The 12946-nt window shown below is 35.6% G+C and overlaps 1 protein-coding gene and 1 long non-coding RNA gene across 3 annotated transcripts in view; both read left to right on the top strand.

Annotated features, from left to right (window-relative positions):
* Window positions 1-12946, top strand: part of ZEB1 (zinc finger E-box binding homeobox 1) — a 167880-nt gene that overhangs the window by 51725 nt on the left and 103209 nt on the right. The window lies entirely within an intron of this gene.
* Window positions 1-12946, top strand: part of LOC119535564 — a 35781-nt gene that overhangs the window by 10652 nt on the left and 12183 nt on the right. The window contains exon 2 of the long non-coding RNA XR_005217207.1: window positions 3036-3177. This is a non-coding gene — a long non-coding RNA (uncharacterized LOC119535564). The remainder of the gene's footprint in view (window positions 1-3035; window positions 3178-12946) is intronic.

Below are 12946 nucleotides of genomic sequence, written 5' to 3'. Positions count from 1 at the left end.
CCTCAGGTGCTCTAACCACATTTCGAGTGCTCAGTAGCCACCCATGGCTAGTGTTTACTGGTTTGGTTAGTGCCGATAATAGAACTTTCCCATCATTGCAGAATGTTCCATTGGACTGTACTGCAGAAAGAACAGAAAAAAAGAATATACTGAAACAAGATGTTGATAATTCATTAGTGAGTAATTTCTAAGGGGCAGGTGGATTAAGCTGGAAATTGGATGCAATGCAAAGTATAAAGGAATAGTCTTTCTGAAGAGCCTGTGCTCATGGCCCAGCTCAGTCTCCCTGAAGAGTGATCTGTGGACTGGGGCTGGCCCCCGACCAAGAGCTCACTCTCCATCCCCATCCTTGTTCAGAAACTTTTATAGCAATGTGATACTGCTGTATCATCCCAGCGCCTGATCTATAGGCTCAGTCTGGTTGTTACCAGAGCTGCCTGGAGGGTTTTATGTAGTGTGAGTTCAGTGCTAGTCCACGATGAGATGAGAACAAAGTAAATGGTCCTGCACAACAGAAAGCGTGAGACACATTGGTCAGGATGAAAGAGAAAGTAGTTTGCTTGGGTCAGCTTTGTAAGGCACTTAAAATGAGTTGATAGTATGAAATAATAGTATGAAATAATACTATTATATTATTAATAATATAATAATTATATTATTAATATAATATTAGTATTATAGTATTATATTATATTATAATTATAATTATATAATTATATATAATTATATAATTATATAATTATATAATTATAATTATAATTATAATTATAAATATAATTATAATATAATATAATATAATTATAAATATATAATTATATATTATAGTATTATATTATATTATAGTATTATAGTATAATACTATATACTATAGTATATATATAGTATAGTATTATAGTATTATAGAAATTATAGTATTATAGAAATAATAGTATGAAATAATAGTATGAAATAATAATCTATATTTGCAAGTTAAATTAAAAATTGGTCAGTAAATTTTTTAATACGGTAAACATCTTAGGCTTAATCTCTCCACTAGTGGAAACCATGCAAATGAGGGCTTTAAGGGGTTCCTTGTTGGCTCCCCCATCTCTGGAGCGTGTTTCCTCTTTCAGCCCCTTGGCCTCATAGTAGACTCAGCCAGGTAGTCTTTTCCTTTTCAGCAGGACTCCCACCTCAGTATTGATTGCTCTTTACCCCTTTTTCCTCCTTTTGGCCTATTGCTGCACGTGGTGCTTTGTAACTGCTTTTACCCCTTCCCCCCAAAGTTAGTTTCAAAGGCTTGCAAGATGTCCAAATTAAGAAAATTGGTGTAAATTTTGAGGTTTTGAGTAAACTTATATTCTTTAATCTGACGTTTTGTTTTAAATTCTCTTTATCACATTTAAGCTTGATATGAGAAAGAAAATACTAAATTGAATAATTTGTGAAATGTGTAAAGCCTTTTACTGCTATAATCAAGGCATAATCTGTTACTTAAAATCATTATTTTAATGAAACAAGGATAGACATAAGACATTAATGTACTACTTGTTTCCTTGTTGTGGTTTTGGCTGTACAGTGAATGGTAACCCATTCTTTGAAAGCACATGTACCATATGCCACCATACGTACTACTGAGGTGGTTTTGAGGTCTAATTCCATGTTTGTAGAATTAAGATCAAATTGAATCAAGTACGTATAATAGCTGTTTTTTCTTCTTGCATATGGAATTTAAAAAGATTCACTTTCAATCCTTTATCTTCTAGTTTCTGTCTCTAATCTGTCAAATTTGGAAAATGTTGAGTAAATACTTAGAAGAAATACTTAGTTTTTATTACCAGTTCTATAAGTTACAGAAAGACAAGTAAGTGAGTAGCAGTCAATATTTCTTGTCTAAATTCTGTTCCTTTTAAGATAGAATGAAATGCACATATTTACTTACATATGAAAATCATCCTGATAGTATGACATCTTCTGATTTCAAGCTAATACTGTGGTGATGATTTACTATATTTAGGCAGAATTATGAATATAGAGCCATTTTTTCACTTGCTTTATACTGACTTTCCAAAAGATGAAAAATAACTGATACTAAAGTATTATGAAGGCATGTACATTTTATCTATAGTAATATTCTTATATTTGATATTTGGTATTATATATTAAGGCATAGTGTGTAATTTCTTGATCTTGACAGATTATTCCATTCCTTTTCAGGGGTTTGGGTTTCAATAATATATTTATAGCACTTTATCATAAATATTTTAAGATACAGCATTTTAAAAAATTGTATTCTTAACAGTAATTTAATATGTGATTAAAGGTTGATATCGTTAATATCATTTTTATACAACACATTTTCAAACTTCTCAGAATATGTGTAGGATTCTAATTGTAGGATTCTAATTGTTGCATTTTGTGCCAAGTTTCAACCATGAATATTGACTAATTGCCTACTAGTCATTCTGTTTGTCAAATTGTTTTCAGTGCTTTCTGTGTGACAGTAAACACTTAACACTGTGCAGATAATCAGTGTGAAAGAAAGGCAAACACATCCCTTTCCTCATGGAGCTTACATCCTAGTAGAGTGCTTCATTTTTGATTCTGCACCTTTTAACATAGCTCAGAAAGCAACTTTCTGTTGGTTGTCAGGCAAATGCATATGCCATTACTTGGAAATACAGAGGCAAGATAAAATTTCCATTAGCTGTGCTTAACTTTTTTTCAATGAGTTTAGCTGTAATAATTTCTTAAGGGAATTTATAACTATGATCATTTAGCAATGCAGTTATTTTTCTACATTTTTCTCAGCTTCCCTACTAATAGTTTAATAATGGGCAGAAGTTGAACTAGCGACTTAAGGTTTTGGGGTTTGAAGCATGCAACATTCCTTATAGAAGATAATTTTTTTTTTAAATAAGAGAATGATTTTTGGAATAGTCACAGTTTTATCTTAATTTTTTTCTTCAGAACCTAAATTTTGTAATAGGGAAAGAGAAACTTAAATGATATGGCATGATGTCAGTGTAATCTTTTACTCTTCTCTCCTCCTTCAGGAAAATCTTAAACTTCCATCACAGAAGATTAAAAAGAGGTTCCTCCTGCACCAAGAAAGATCTGCAGATCTTTTTCAGTGTTCTTGGAGGTGTGGGGTGTGAGAACTTGATCAGTTTGTGTCAACCACCTTGTTCTCTAAAGGTAAGCGCTGTCTATTGAGTGCACACTCCTGGGCCCACATTCCTAATGTGGGACTGGTTTTGGAATGCTCCATGGAGGGTTTGAGCCTAGCATAGTTTCCCACAGAAGGGTAGTCCAGGTAGCCACATGTGGGCAGGAGTCACATACATCCATCAAGAGGTGGTTTTTGTTGTTTAGGAGTGAAGCAGGTCCAAGAGATGGTTGCACACTTTTTGTTTTGTTGCTTTGTTTTTTGTTTTGTTTTTGTTTTATTTAAAACATCCCATAATAAAACCTGTCTTCCAGTTTGGTCTGCATTTAAATCAATTAATGGCTGCTGTGGTTGATCCCTCATCAAGAACTCTACTTGGATCTTGAGATTTGCTTTTAAGAATTTTGAGACAGTGACAGCGTTACAGCAGTCTGGTGACATAATAGCTTAAACTATATAACCAGTTTTGAAGATTGCTTTTCATGATCTTTTTGAGGCTGACCCATACATTTACTTCTGGGAAAGTCCCTCAAACAATTTATAGTCTCTGTTAACCTTCAGAAAGTATGGAGGCAAAGTTTTCCTTAATCTTTGAATGAGATATGATCATAAAAATTTTTTTCAGGTTCTAATTGAAAAAAAATGTCACTTAAAATCATCAACTTTTCCCCATCTTCATGAAATGAAGAATATATACTTTAGTTCCACCAAGGAAACCTTATGAAGAATAAATATATTAATAACTCAGCTTTACTTTCAAACTCTAACATCAGAAAACCTTATTGTTCTCTTGTACCATTTATTGACAGCTCTCAATATGACCAGTCCTAAGTAAAATATCGTTTGGCTATCATTCATTGACTATGGAAAAGAACAGAAACATGCTGATTTTCAAAATTTATAAAGATTGGAAGTAGGCCAGTATTAGATAAGAGTAACTTTGGCTGCCACCAAGAAACTAAGTGTCTAACAAAACACCTCGGAAAGTAATCCCCAGGATATAATGAAGACTTAAAGTACTGATGAAGAAGTTAAATCTGTTCATTTACAGTTTAATTCTTCTTTTCTTCTGAAAGATCTCAAAGTGAACTTGGGAACTTTAGTTCTATGAGATGTAAATTTCTTATAGTTAAATTTGAGAGAAATCTGCTATTTGTGTTTGCTGTTAGAATGAAAAAAAAAACAACACACCATGTCTTTTTTTGAAAAACTTTGAAAACCAGTTTACTTTCTGTATATAAATAGTTGAGCAGTTAAGTCTTGTTTATTGAACTATAGGCAACATTAAAAGATTTAAATCTTCAAAATAAATACAATATAGGTGTTATTAGAGAAGAAATAGAGATTATTGAGTGTTTAGAGATTATATATGTACAGTTTTCTTTATTTTTATTTGTGAGAGCATGTTAATTTTTTTTTTTTTTGCCCTTTGCCTTTTTAATACCATAGAAGAGAATGAAGAAATGCATTTACTGTTTGGGTCAGGTGAGAAAAAAACTATGAATTAGAATGCAAAACTTACTGTAATTGTAAGGTGTAATACAAAGATAACGGGTTATTTTATAACAAAACTAAAGCTTTATTATAACTGAGTATTTTTAATCTAAAAAGATTCCCACCTTTCCACTCTTTTTAAAAATGAGCTTTGTCTTATGATAGTACTGGAAACATATTTTGGGAATACAAAAGTTTATTTTACCATTTAGAACTATTGTTCTAACTTCAGATCAGTTTTGTAGCATATGTATATAAAATGGGGACCACTAAGATCTTACCTTCTGTATCTAGAGTATCAAAAATAAGATCTTGTTCCTACAATTCTTATTTATAACTTATATCACCTCAGTTCATATTAGGCAATTAAATAAACTTTATTATTGTATGATTTTAATAATATGTAAGAGTGAAAACCCAACATAATGGTACTGAGTGATTCTTCCATTGAAACTAGATCTGGGAGAATATTTTATTTTTATGTATACCTACACTCAATTATACATACATATACATACTAGATTTCATTTGTTCCTCTAAACTGTGTAAGAACGATTCATCAAAGATTACATTTATGACTTATCTTCCACTAGAATTCAGATGCCATGGTTCTGTAAGTGATTGTAGCCTATCCATGGAAGCAGTTCCTACTAGAAATTGACTTTCTTTGGTATGGTCATGCTCCGTCCCTGCTCCAGTGACCAAGGAGAGGTAAGGAAGGCAGCTGTTTTTCCAATACTGATTTTTTAGAGAAGGAACAACAAAGAAATTGTAGCCCAACCCTCTCCTTGGAGCCCATTTGACAAGCACTGTCCAATAGGAATATAATGTGAACCACAAATAAAACTCACATCTGTAATTTGAGGTTTTCTAGAAGTCACATTTCAAAAGTAAAAAGAAAAAGAGAAAATTAATTTTAATAACCTTTAAACCCATTATATCCCAAATATTTTTTCAATATTTAATCAGTATAAAAGTATTTGTGAGCTATTTTACTTTTTTTTTTCATACCAAGTATTTGAAATCTAGGTTATATTTTATACTCATAGCACATCTTGGACTGGCCACATTTCAGGTGCTCAATAGCCACATGTGGCCAGTGGCCACCATTTTAGACAGTGCAGATCTAGACCAAGAGTGGAGCTCTCACTTTAGCTTCATCCATACTATGTCCATCCTTGATCTGTGAGCTCCCCTGATTTGGAATTGCCAATTTCACGGAAAACAAACAATAATAAAAGGAAAAAAAAAAAAAAAAAAAACCCACAGAGAAAACAGAAAGCCTAGCTAAATTTAATTTTCAGATAATTATCAATAGTTTAGTAAAGTTATGTTCCATGGACTATTTGGGACATAATCAAAAAAATTTGTTGTTTATCTGAAATTCAGATTTACTGGGTGCTCTGTATTTTATCTGGCAGCCCTAACCTGATTTAATTTCAAAAGAAGACATCAGCAGGCTGCCTAGAAACTTGTTGGACTAAAGGATGGAGAATCTTTTCCTCTGTGGAGGATTTTGATAACCTTCAGATAATCAGTTTGCAAACTGGAAACTGTCTGTAGCCCATTTCTTCCTAATTCTTTAAGAAGATTAAGACAGGAGAGGGACTTATGCAGTAGGGATTTACATATTTAAACATTTTAAATCTAAGTTTTTATGTTAAGCTACAAGACATATGAAATTTTTAAAATTTAATGATTAGTTACTTTAGTTTATAAAACATAACTTGTCTAACAGCACACTGCTAATACCTCATCGCATGAAAAATAATTCACCCTTGGCAATAATCTCAGCAGCTTTTAGGGTTCTGGGCATTTTAAGGTATTTTCCTTCCTTTGATTACCACTGCAGCTGTCACATAACTCGCAAACTGGCAAGCATTAACCCAAAATGCTACATTGCTGAATGTCAGGATGAAGGCTTACTTTACCAGAATTTAAGTACCTGTAATTCTCTGCTCTGGTGTTAACCATTGGATACTGACCCGGTCAGCAGCGCCTTGGTTCTGCTAAGGACTTCTTGCACAGAGCTCCTGCACCCTTATTCTTCAGCACTTTCCAATGTAAGAATTTAGTACCAGTTTTGAGATGCAGAAGAAACTCTTTAGTAGTATGGCTCCCCACCCTGCCCCCACCCCCTTAGCCTCTAGAGAAGTGACTTACAATTGGTGTTCTCTAAGGACAGTCCTTACACCAGCTCCACACTCCCTTTCCTGGGGACACTCCTTCACGAGCTGAATGACTGGATGACAGCTCTGCCTCACCACCAGGTAGGCAGGTAGATGCCAGGTAGGTACCATCTGCCAGTGCTGTGTTGCAGTTGAGCAGTACAGAGCTTAAGCTATGGCGCATTCCAAATCCATTCACACTTAGGAGAATGTACCCAAGAGTGTAGATACGTTTGTAATTACTGCATTTCCTTCAGAGAACAAGAATTGCAGGTAAGTGTTTTGTAGTTATCCAACAATTATTTTTAAATGAGAAATTTCAGGATCTAAAAGTATTCCCTTTTCCCCCACAAAAGTCATCTAAAATGTCTCAAATATAGGCTTCATTATTTAGTATTTTTCTTCCTCACTCTAAGAAGGAATTGAACTTGGTGGTGGAGGGTGGGGTGGGGGGAGACAACTTACTGTCATTTGAAAGCTGTGAATGTCACACATTTCCATGTCTAGAAATATCCTAGGTTTATATAAGAATCTTATTTTGCCTAACTTCTAATGTCTAAGGTATGAATTATTTTGTCAAATTAACATCTACGTCTATATATAGGTAAGGTGTTCAGCCTTTCCTAGCTAATGTCTTTAACAGCCATGAGTAAATGAATGAATTGTGTTTGGGTTTCCACTTTTATTCTCAAGACTGGCTTTCTTTTGTTTAAATGCTTTAACCTTATTTCTGAAACCAAAATTTAAAGGAACGAAAGACCTTAAATATAAACTACCTGTATGTTTTTAACCAGTGAACCATGGATGAAGCACAGAGGGTCGTGAATCCCCTGAAATTATAATCAGATATTCATCATATTCTCAAAGTGTTTTAAAGCAAAAAATTTGTTTAAAAACCACTGATCTAGTCTAACTTTGTTTTACAATTAAAGAATTTAAGAAACATGCCTTCATTCATATGAATTTTAATACTTGTGAAAAGTTTATTTCTAAAAGCACTGTACTTATTTTTAGAAGTAAAAAGTTTTAACTTGAATTGGTAAAACTTGAACATATCAGCTAAATAGGAGCAGTTAATAAATTTGCCAGTATTTTCTTAATTTCTTCAGCTCTGGCACTTTTTCTAGACTCTTTACAAGGCAGAGGGAATAACAAAAAATTCAAGAGAATTAAAAAGAAAATGAATTATCTGTTATATTTAAAATCCTTTTTTTCTTTTCCTTGCAAATCCTTCTTCCAAAAAGAGTAACTAAACCTCAGTAAAATAAAGTGAATAATACCATTTTTGTTGTCTCCAGAGTACTGAGTAGTTAATTGCCTTAATTAGCATAACACTGGGCATTGTTGGGACTTGTGGTTCTGAACCTGGTTAAAGAAATTCAGCAGCAGACTGTCCATGGTTCAGGTTGTTTTTAGTGGTTTAGGATATTTTACGATCATTCTTTTTTATCATAAGATGCTTTTTATATTGCAGTAGTATTTTAGAAATGATAAGTAAGCAAGTTCTATATTAATGAAGGAAAGTAACATATCTTTGTGGAAACAAATACCACTGTTTTGTTTTCTTTTCCTGAAACTAGGCAGTAAAGTCTGCCTAGTTCAAGATTTAGTGAATTTACACCATTAATTGAATGTTAAAATAAAAAGAAATTTGGGGGATGATACACAGAAAACAATAATTCCCTAACAGGAATAGAAAAAACTTAAGACATTTTAGGACACTGCATGTATTTTTGCTTTAAATTAAATTCTGCCTTAATATTCTAAAATGTTCATCATAGAAAATGGCATTGATTTCTGAAATAGGTTCTAGTTTGTGTTTTTTTTTCTCCTTTGGGAGCCATCACTCCCAGTGGAGGCTGGTACACTTGCCCTCCTGCCTTTATAGACAGGTGACCCTCTAAGGTTGGCCAGGTTTTGTTTCTCACTCAGGAAGGGCAGTGCAGTGGGTGGGTGCTGCTCACAGGCCACCTGCATTATTTCAGTGAATTAGGCTAAGAAAGAAAAAGTTCTATTTTTACTTCTCAGTCATCAGATTATTTTATCTTTAAAAAGTTTAAGTTCTTAAGAACATTTGAAAGTTTTTATAAATTGTTTTTTAAATCATTGAGGTAGACATGTTAAATATTCTCTTTACTTTGCATTCAAAGAAACCAAAGCAATTGTTTTCTTACTCAATTCAATTATACAACTAAATACATGGTGAAGCCTTGGGTTTCCTGAGAGATTAATAATAGTCCAACACCGGTATGTAGACAATGAATAGAAGTTTGTTGATCAATTTTATTTCAGAATCTTATTACAATAGGTTATTGTTTAAAATAGAACTTTCAAATAAACTTAAGAACTATTAAAATGACTGTTTTCTGTATCTGCACTCATGGTTTGTATCTTTCTGCATATGAACAATCTACCGTTTAACTCTTATTTCCTTTATATTCGTGTATCAAAAACTGTTTTAGCAGTTTCACCATTTATGTTACGGTAGATAGACTTTGGAACTTTTCCACAACTACCTGCCATGTTCTTGTACAGTAAATCGTTTATTCAGTGTCCTCAAAATCTAGAGACTTGGGAGAATAGAGTGGAACACAAACCGTCTTCCCTGTCCTCACAGAGCTTAGACTACCAGAAGGTGCGGAGGGCCGCCGGGCTAGAGGGGCGCTACCTGATGCTGCGGGAAGACCTCCTCGGGAAAGGGAAAGGTGGCCTGTGCCCGAGCCTTTAGTTGAGTCAGTCAGTCAGCAAGGGGGGCTGCGGGGAGAAGGAAGCGGCACGAGCGGAGGCTGCACGGGGACTCGCCTGGAACCTTCGCGTAAGAGCAGTGGGAGTATCAGATCTGTATTTTTTATAAAACACCGTATTAAAGCATAACACATGTACAAACATGCGCAGACTGTTAGTGCGCAGCTCCGTGGAGTCTCACAGACTGCGCACGCCTAGGTGACAGCACCCAAGTGAAACCGAACATTCGCGCCATGGCTGAAGCGGCCTCATCTTCCCTTCCGGTCACCCCCTCCTCAGCAACAGCCCCGCCCCCGGCTCCTCGCCTAGATGGTTTCACCTGGGTTGTAACGTGTGTAAATGGGGTCATACAGCAGATACTTGTCTGAGCGAAGGAAGCCAGATGCGGCACTGTGACTGAGAGACTGGTCCATGTTGTTTGAGTGCGGCTGCTGATCGTCCTCATGGCTTCTGTCGAACGAACCTACCGCAGGATTGCACGAGAAAGGTGCAGAGTCAGTGAGCTTTGTGGTCAAGGAGAGGGAGAATGGGGCTTGAGCTAGCGTGAAGACGGTGAGGAGAAGTGGGCACATTAGAAAGGTATTTATGGATTTTAACTTGTAGGATGTGGAGATTAATTGCATGGGGTGGGGGGTGGAATAAGGAGGCGCCAAGGATAGCTGACGGGTTTCTGCCTTGTGCAGAGGTGGATGGTGGTGCCCTTTATTTAGTCCAAACCCTGGAGAGGAAATGGATTGTTGCTTGACTTTGGGTGAAATTCAGTTTCAGATGTGTTTGAGGTCCATGTGAAACACTGCATGGCACAGGTCTGCTTTATACAACCTTATCCTGCTTCGTACAGCTAAGTGATTTTATTGACTGAATGCTAATAAGGAGCTCTTTTCTGCATAGGAAAAGCTGTGACTCCTGTCTTCTTCTTACTATCTTTTCTTCACCTCTGAATCCCATCGGATCGTCAGTTAACCTCTCTGGATGTTTACAGGAGTGGTTTTGTCACATTTTGTGTGTTTTTCACTTTTTTTTTTTTTTTTCCAATAGAGTGAGCTTCCCCTAAATCAATGCCAACCTTACATGCAAGCAGAGGAGCATCTCCCTGTATATGTGATAGGAAAGGCATTATTGAAAGGCCTTCATACTTAAAAAAATCTCTCTCCATTATTATAGTCTTTCCTTTAATTAACACAATAACCACACATTACAGAAAATTAAGTTAGCTTAATGACTTGGCAAGACTTTAATGAACTAAAATAAATGTTCACTAAGTTTGGTAGGGGAAAGGAGAGAAAGATAGGGATGAAGTTTGACCTGCAGTGCACACACGTCTGGGCAGGGTGCCATGGGGAGCACCCTGGGCGTCAGAGAGCCGGGTGGAAGCACCTGACCTGCAGGGATGCGGTGCCAAGGCAGGGAGGAGCCGCCTTCACAGGCTGCCTGGAACCAGCTGTGCCCCTGGGAAATGTTCCGCAAAGTTGAATAACGAGGGTAGCACTGAATAAAACAAATGCCTGGGACACATAGTGGAATACCAACAGAGGTAGCCCTTCCTCCAGTTTACACCAATCAGTTAGGATTCACTGCTATATTAAAACCACAGAATTTGAACTAACATCAAGTCAGTTTATTCTTATCTCATAATGTCTGTGTAAAAAAACAGCTAGGTGATTATGACCATGCTCTTCAGTTGATAGAGTTTTGGTGAATTTTGGACTCTGTCAGTGATCAGTGATAATAAATGCTCCATTTAATTTCAGTGAGGTTTTTTTTTTTTCCTTCAAAATTTTGCCTGTAATTCAAGTTTACATAGTGAAACCAAACCAGTATTTTCAGAAGTCATTGAAGTAAATTCATTTGTTTAGCAATTACTTAAGAAATACCTCCTGTATTTATAATAGTGCTATAGACTAAGGTGACAAGACAAAGAAGTATTTCTATCTTTTGTCACTGGCACTATAGTTGGGAGTCTCAGGACACAAAACCGTATGATAATGCAGATTATTGTATGATTAACTGATTGAACAGTATTGAAAAAGCAATGAGTCCAGGACATAGAGCATATAGGCTGTGATATCAGAGAAGAAATGATGGAGGCAATGGAATTTAATCTGAGTCTTAATGGATAAGTAGAATTTGAAGAGGTGTGGCAAGAGCATTGCAGACAAGGGTAATATAATGAGAATGGGTGCAGGAAAAAATATGGCATCTGCTGGGCACAGTGGAGAACTGGCCAGACTGCAGCAGAAAGCACCAGCCAGTGTGAGGGGAGGAAAAAAAGCTTCATGAAGGTTTGACCATGTGATGGTGTAAGAGGCCTCCAGTTAACTTGCCAGTCCACCAGACACGAGAACATGGATTACTGCCTTGAGTTTTAGATTATCTGTAGATATAATTCTTCTGTATTTGTCAAGTGAAGTAATTGTGCTTTTTAAATTCAGTCTTCACCTGCAGTCTCTGGCGAGGCTCCAGGGAGGCTGGCACGGAGGCAAAAGTGTGCATGCATGTCTTTTTCTGGAGGAGGGATCCACTGCCTTTATCAGTGTCTCAAAGGATCTGACAATCCAAGAGAAGTTAATAAAATAGCTCTAACTCTCCTGACTTAAAACATTTTGAATCTAACTACTTTGTTTCTGTTTTAATTTTTTTTATGTAGGGAATTTAAAAAGAGAAACTTAAACACATAAGATGTTGTAATGCTTTCTCTTTCTCTCACTCTTTGTTGGAATGATATTTAAAAGATGATCCTTTAAAGCACATCAGTTGAGTTATGTAACCAAAGATAGTGGCTATTTTACAAATTCTTTGTCTTTCAGTAAAAGGACATCTAAATTGCTTCTCTAACTATAGGCATACTTCTGAGTATGCTATTTCAAATAGAAATTTCTTCCTTTTTTTTTTTTTGACAAACACAGATCTTTCTACAGAATATAAAGCATTTTTAATAAGTGTCCAACTTGACTCCTGAAATCGGTCTCACGTGTATCATGTTCAGTCTTAAAACAACTGTTTAAAGCAGGGGTCAACAAACTATAGTCCATGGGCCAAATCCAGCTTTGGCCTGTTTTTGTTTGAGCCACAAGCTAAGAATAGTTTTTAAATTTTTAAAAGATTTCAAAGAAGAAGAAGAGTATGCAACAGGGATCATATGTGACCTGCAAAACCAAAAATATTAAGTATCTGGCCCTTTTCAGAAAAAGCTTGCCTACCCCTGGTTTAAAGTTGTTCACATTTTAAGCTCTCCCAAATAGATTTGTTCTTCTAAAACTACGTGTATTGCTTGTGGATAGATAATATTTTTGAAGTTGGGTGTATATTTATATAATTCTAGCTTAGTTAACTAAGCAAGGTAGTCTGTTTTCTAATCTGGATATTCAGCTAGTAGTTCAACTTCCCAACG

This window comes from Choloepus didactylus, chromosome 5 (assembly GCF_015220235.1).
Source record: "Choloepus didactylus isolate mChoDid1 chromosome 5, mChoDid1.pri, whole genome shotgun sequence".
NCBI lineage: Eukaryota > Metazoa > Chordata > Mammalia > Pilosa > Megalonychidae > Choloepus > Choloepus didactylus.
The sequence above is the reverse complement of the archived record's forward strand: the minus strand, read 5'-3'. Positions and strand labels throughout refer to the sequence as shown.